Source organism: Abrus precatorius, unplaced genomic scaffold (genome assembly GCF_003935025.1).
Source record: "Abrus precatorius isolate BTA unplaced genomic scaffold, Abrus_2018 Scaffold2, whole genome shotgun sequence".
In the NCBI taxonomy this organism is placed as follows: domain Eukaryota; kingdom Viridiplantae; phylum Streptophyta; class Magnoliopsida; order Fabales; family Fabaceae; genus Abrus; species Abrus precatorius.
Window position 1 is genome coordinate 28089904 of NW_020874362.1, and position 7090 is coordinate 28096993.

Consider the following 7090-nt stretch of genomic DNA (forward strand, 5'->3'; position numbering starts at 1 on the left):
CTACTTCTCATCAATAAATATCAATATTTTTTCATATTTTATTTTCATAAATAAATATATTTAATCATTTAATATACAAGAACTTATTAATATTATAAATTTTTAAATAAAATACATCTTTTTACTTAATTAAATATTTGTATATTATAGATAAAATTAAAATTCATGTACTTTGTATTTAGTATTTTAAGTATTTTTCACTATTTTAAAATAAAATTATATCTCGACAATTACATCAATAAAGATTAATGCTGGCAAAAAATAAAGCCTTAATGCTATTATACGTCCCCACTAATCTTTAAAGTGATAACTTATTTTTAATTAAAAATAATTTGTTAAGCCTAAATTTGTTTAGAGCGAAACGAATTAAGAAAGAATAGTCTTACTATCTAATATAAAAAAATATTTTTTTATCTTTTTAAACAAAGTAAATGTTACATTTTATAAAAAAAATAAAATTTATAGACGTTTCTTATCTCAAAATAAAATATTACTTTCTCTTCTGAAAAGTTACTTGTTAAAAAAAACGTTTTAGGGCATTCTCAATTTTATGAATTTAATGGATGAAATCATAATTAAACAATTTTTTTTTAACGTAATTAGGATCATCTTACGCTGAAGTTACACGTTTAATGTAATTTTTAATTATTTATATGATTATTATAAATTATACACTCTAACGTAACTTACTCCTGGATTTTATTTTAATTTCTTAAAAATTATATACATGAGTTACATATTTGAAAAAAAAAAGGTTATATATACTGTAGATTTATGTTTTTACTTTTTTAAAAATATAAGTTTTACACAATATATACAATTTATATATTTTAATAAAAATATTCAGTACACAATGTCCACTCTTGCAAGTATATACATTGTTGTTTTATTAGAAGAAGAAAAATAAATAATCCATTGAAGAACAAATTTAATTATTAATATTATCTTTTATTCTGTATATTATTAATTTATAATTAGCAATACTAAAAAAACAATAATGGTGCTTTTTTATTTACAAATGACAATAAACAATTTTTTAATATATGACTACATTTTAAAGTATTTTTATCCTTAAGGATATTGTCAGAAAATTTAATAAACAGGAAAAAGTATTATGTATCAGTTATGGATGGTGATTAAACGAGAAAAAAAGGAAGCTGAAAACACCTTCTCAAAATATTATATTCAAATTAATGATTTATATTAATATATCCTATTAATTATTTGTATATGGGTATTTATATCTATAGTTATGCACCTTTTACCTAAAAAGGATATTTTTTTCAAGCTATAGTGTTAAAGTTCTGCAGTTACTATTTCGTTTATCTATTGTAGTCAAACAGTTAAAAGTCTATGAACAAATATATAATACGATGTTTATGTAAACTACATTATTAAAATAGACAATATTTACTTTATGAGTTTTATATCTAAAATAATCTCAACATAACAATTAATTAATATCTTTAACATGTATGTAAAAAATGAGATATTAAATAAAAAATTATAAAAAATAAAACCCCTTTTAAGTGATATTTTAATATTTTATTCGCTGAATCTATAAAAAAAATAAAAAATTCAATACCTTAATGATAATATTGTTATTTATTATTCTATGTTACAGAATTAGTATCAATGACAAGAAAGATGTTCAAAATGAAGTATATTGGGTGTACTCAGCCAATGAACAGTGTGTGTCAGCAGTTACATATTTCATAATTATTAGTACTTGGAAGGATAAAAGATTGGTTAGTATGAGTTCATCCATGTTACCCTGCAAATCATGGTCAATTCAACTTAGACATCTATGAATCAAAGCTATATTTACTTGTAACTTGAAAATAAAATGGAGGAATATAAAGTTATTCAGAGATAATAATGGAAATGGCAGTGTGGAGATTCTTCAGGTAAGGTAAGGACAAATTCATACTACAAAATTTGAGGGACCATGCTTCCACTTCCAATAATAGTAATAAAATAATACACATAAAGTTTTCAAAGATTTTTTCTTTTTATACACAAATGAACTTGGTTAAGAGAAAACATAAATCAGAATGTAAATCAAAGTCTAATTCATAACTAAATTGATTATTCTCCGTTTAGTATTTTTATTTAAATAAAGTTGGCACTATACTTTTATTATCAATAAAAAATAATATTCCGGCGCCGAACTACACCAACGGCGCACGTTAGTCTCCATTGGTGAGAGTTTGAGTTTTTTATTTAAATAAAAAATAAAACAGTTTTGATTGAATATCCACCAGTAAAAGTAGGTGTGTGTATATATATGTATATTTAAAAAGAAAAGGAAATAAAAAATATTTTATGACGTGTCATTTATATGTGTTGCCTGCTTTTGGCATGCGCGAAAAGTTGTGTCACGTGCTTCCCATAAATTGAATACTGAGATAGAGAATAGGTATATTAGTTTAACATTACTTATTATTTGTTGTTTACTCATTATACTCAATAATTAATCCAACTTTTCTATTATTGCATCACAAGCAACAACTAAGATAACATAAAAATTTTGCTCTTTAGCCAAATCAATCTTTTTGATGGAATGATTTTATATTTTTATAGCCTCATTAGATATCATTCTCAGATTCAGATCTACCTCAAAGAGCCCTCTGCAGTTGCACAAATAATCAAAATACAGGTCCAGATGTTCTTTTTATTCTTTTAATTTAAGTTATATGGAATTTAGATCTTTTAATTTTTAGGTAATTATGTATTTTTTTACCTTCAAAATTACATTTATTGTGATTTTGGAGATAATTTTCAATGTATATAATTAACCGATCATTAAAGGAACTCCTGCTAAAAACAAGCTGGTCTTGCTGAGCTCCACAAACGAAGGATCTCAATTCTCATGCATCGAAATCAAAATCATGTTCTTAAAATTAAAAAGTCAAAGCCTTTTATCTTAAAAGCAAAAGAATATAGAAAATGTTAAAACATGGGGGGTGAAGTTAAAATCATCTCAGACTCCTGTGCATATACATATGTAGAAGGCAATTCGGTGGTGGTGGATGAATTGACACCATAAAAAAAGGGTTTATATTACAAGCAGAAAACAACAAATGTGGATGCCAAAAGGGCATTGAAAATGTATAAAATGACAGAAACAGAGAAATATTGACATATCTACATTGTTAAAATACAAATTAAATATATATAGTCAAGATCTTTGTTTGGATATGATAAGGGAGGGGAACTTAGATTGAACACCTAAGTTTCAAAAAAGAGAAGATCTTCCAATCTTCTCCATACGACTTTGGGTTAATTCCATTGGAAGCATGCCAATGAGAAATACCCATGTGGAAAATAGGAATCAAAAGGTAAAAGAAATTGACTTCCAACATGGGAAAAAGCCCTTCATGCTTCCATGGTGTTGTCGGCATTATTTGGGTGCAATCAGTTCATATCGGACAACAATCCTCTCTCCCATTCTCTCTTTCTTTCTCTGTGTGAAAGGGAAAAGAAGAGAATCCTTAATATATGGACAACACTTTGTGCCTCATGATGTGCATCTCTCATGCCCCTCCCACTATTCAACTACACCCATTTTTATCACTTCTCAATTCCATTTTCTTCTTTCTATCCATAATACCCACTTAATCACAGACATCTCAATTGATTACGTCTTTTCCATATTTTTCGAATGCAATAATCACCATTTTATTCATGTTTCTCTTCTTTCTTTTTCTGAAGTATCAATAATTCTACTGCTAGACTACGCCATCATCTAGAACATACGTACTAGACCAGCAATGAAGTTTAGAGTGATTATTCATTATAGGAGAAAAAACTACCATTACCTTAAACTTGTGTCTTTTATAAATAGATGTTTTAACCTTATATTTCATTTTAATTAATCTTTAAAAAATACTAGATTCTTCCCTTTTTTTTTATAAATAAGAGTTTAATGATTAATTCAGAAGACATGTATGAGTACAAGATATATACCTATTTGTAAAAGACATCGTGGATGTATTTATCTTCCTATTAAAAACAAGGAGTACAAATGATTTTACCTTAGTAATTTAACGTTTGACTGATAGAAAGGTGTATTATCACAATAGTAAAAGTTTAAGGACGAATTAAAATAAAATAAATATTAAAAATATATGTCCACACCAAATACAAAGTTCATGATAAAAAAAAGTTTAGTTACGAAATTATTATAATTGGCAAAGCCTCTCATGAAGATGATATATAAAAGAAAGGGAGTTAGAAAAAAGATATTTAAAAATATGATTTATCAACTAAGCAAAAGGGGTGAAATGGAAGGCACGGTTGGAAAGAAGTTTGATTTGTTTTTTTGTCAACTTAGAGAAGAACAAACACAGTTAGGGTGACATAAGAATGAATAAAAATAAAAACGGGGTTAAATATATATAGTACAATGAATGGTGTATGATGAGATATAAGAAAGTCAAATGGGAATATTTTCTTTTATAAACTTTACAATGATGGGATTAACATCCTTCCACTTTGTCCCCCTCTCCTTCTCTGATTGTTGTATCTTTTGTGTTTTCTTTATGATTTAATTGATGTTCTCCTTCTTCTTCTTCCCAATGGGTGGAGGGTTCCCATCTCCTTTTGCCAAGAGTCATTGCTTTTCTCATAGGAAAGGAATATAAGGGCAGTGGTGGCTGAGGCTATGCCTCTGTGCCTCCCTCTCAAACACCCTTTTGGGCCCCATTTGAGGTCCAATCAAGTGGGCCCTCCCTGTCTGGGCTGGCTCCATACACACCCCTCATTGAATTTTCCTTTAAAAAAATGGTTTGTTGCGTAAATCAATAGAATGCTGAGGTGGCCTTGCTTTGAGGGGTTGGTGTCGTTGAAGTGGAGACTTGGTCCCACACAAGTCAGCCACTTTGACACACAGTGAATCTCTCTCCCTCCTTTCTACTCTCACTCACCTTTGCTTGTTTGGCACACTTATTATTGTCATTATCGTACCCTCTTTTTTCTTTTTTACAATTTTCTCACATCATTTCACTCTCCCATGCTCTGTTCCTTTCACCATAAAGCTTTAACCCACATATGGATAAAGATGCCACTGCAGGGTCTTGGTGGTTAAGGGTGTTGCCTAAGCAAAACTATGTACTTGGTTTCAACACATATCACCACCATTCACACCCCCTACCCGCTTTCATCCCCACTCTCCATACCAACATCCCTGCTTGCCACACAACATTCATTTTTTTTTATAAAAATCATTATGAGTGTTATACAAAATAATATTAAAAAAAACACGTATGAAAGTGTATTACTAGTATCCTCTTCGTACCACTTCACGACAAGCAAATTAATTGATGTTGTATAACTACCTGATTTGAGCCCCTAACCTGTCATAAAGAGCAGTATAATTAGGCCAAGGCGAAAGGAACAAGGGACCCATTAGTCACTTCACGTGAATGTGATCATTGATCACAAATGCGTGCCAAGAAATACAACATATTCCATATTTCAACAGTTTAAATTAAAACCATATATAACATTACATACATATATCTTAACAGTATACTCTAGGAATAAAAAAGACAATTATCTCTAAAACGATACAAAAAAATATCCCAAAACTAAAGGGTCGACACAACCCTGCAGCGGCACCAGAGGTGACTGTGTGGGTTGTCTTATTCTTTTATCCTTTTTGCACTATTTATATTTGAAAGCTTGCTGGTATGCTCCAATGTGGCACCCTATTGAATTTCTTGTTCTTACGTAGTAATATCCCACCAATAAAAGGTTGCCAATCAAGGTCCAAACAAACTGGCATCAATTAAATTTAAAGAATCGTACCTGGGATACGAGATGCCCATGGGACTATGGGAGGGATCCGTGCACAGTTTTACCTATACTTTGTCCTTATCTCATATGGTGGACTTGTCTATGAGATTTTACTATGTAATCTTTTTCTAATACTCTATCTTTGTCTTTCCTTAGTGAATTTTCTTCTTTTTTTATTTTTTAATAAAGCAAGACATAAATGTTGGCTCCATATGCAAGTAAGATAATAATCTCTTTCTACTAGTGACTTCCCATCATTTTCTATGAACTTGTTAAAAATGCAAAGTGGGATAACGTCGTACAAGCCACTTAACCACCTTAACTTCTTTGTCTTAATGGAAACCAATCAAGTTGGAGAAAGAAAATTCCCTCGATACATCCAAATTCTAAAGCCAGCTACTAAAACTTTGATGGGCATTATTGTATGTCAATTATAAGAACCAAATTAGTAGCCAAGAATAACTTGTGAACGAGGTTGATTACTTAACATTATGTTCCTTATAGGCAACAAACGAATTGGCTTTTGATTAGCACAAAACCTAGGCATTGTTCGTAGACTAAAATTAAAATTTTATTTTAGTAACATTATTATATTTAATATTATCGTATATTATTAAGATAAAATTGTATTTTTAATTAATAAACAAGTCTAGAAATTTAAATTTGAATTTTTTTATGATTATAAATGTAAATTACTTTTAGTTTGATAAAAATGAGTCAAGAGAAATTATAAAGAATTTTAGATGAAATTATTAAAAAAGACTTTTAGTTAACAAGAATTTTAAAAATTTAACTTTTAATTTAGTTTAATAAAATTAAGTAATTTATATAGCTGACCTATCTAATGAAATAAAATTTGATTATTGTTATTAATTATCTAATGAAAGTTTAATCATTACCTTTTATTTTTTAAAAATTAACAAATTTATTGAAAAATTTGACTGGATGGAATTTGCCCTACTAGGAATTCAGGTCCTTATTATGAGATGCCCCACTTAACAAGAGAGTTCAAATGTGAGAAGGAAAAGCATATATGAGAATGGAATTAATTGTTATAATTTTGTAAGAAAATTGAGAGAGATAAAGTAAAACAAGGTTGCATAGCAATAAATGAATGAGAATAAGCAGTTATACGTTTTGGGAATCTCTGAACTCAATTATGGCATATACTTGCAGTTTCTGATTGTAATGTTTTTAGAAAAGAGGACCTGCATGATAATAATTACTAGTATTAACTTGGGAGGTCAGCTTAAAATTCTGTCAAATTCAAACAAGCATTAAACAAAGACCA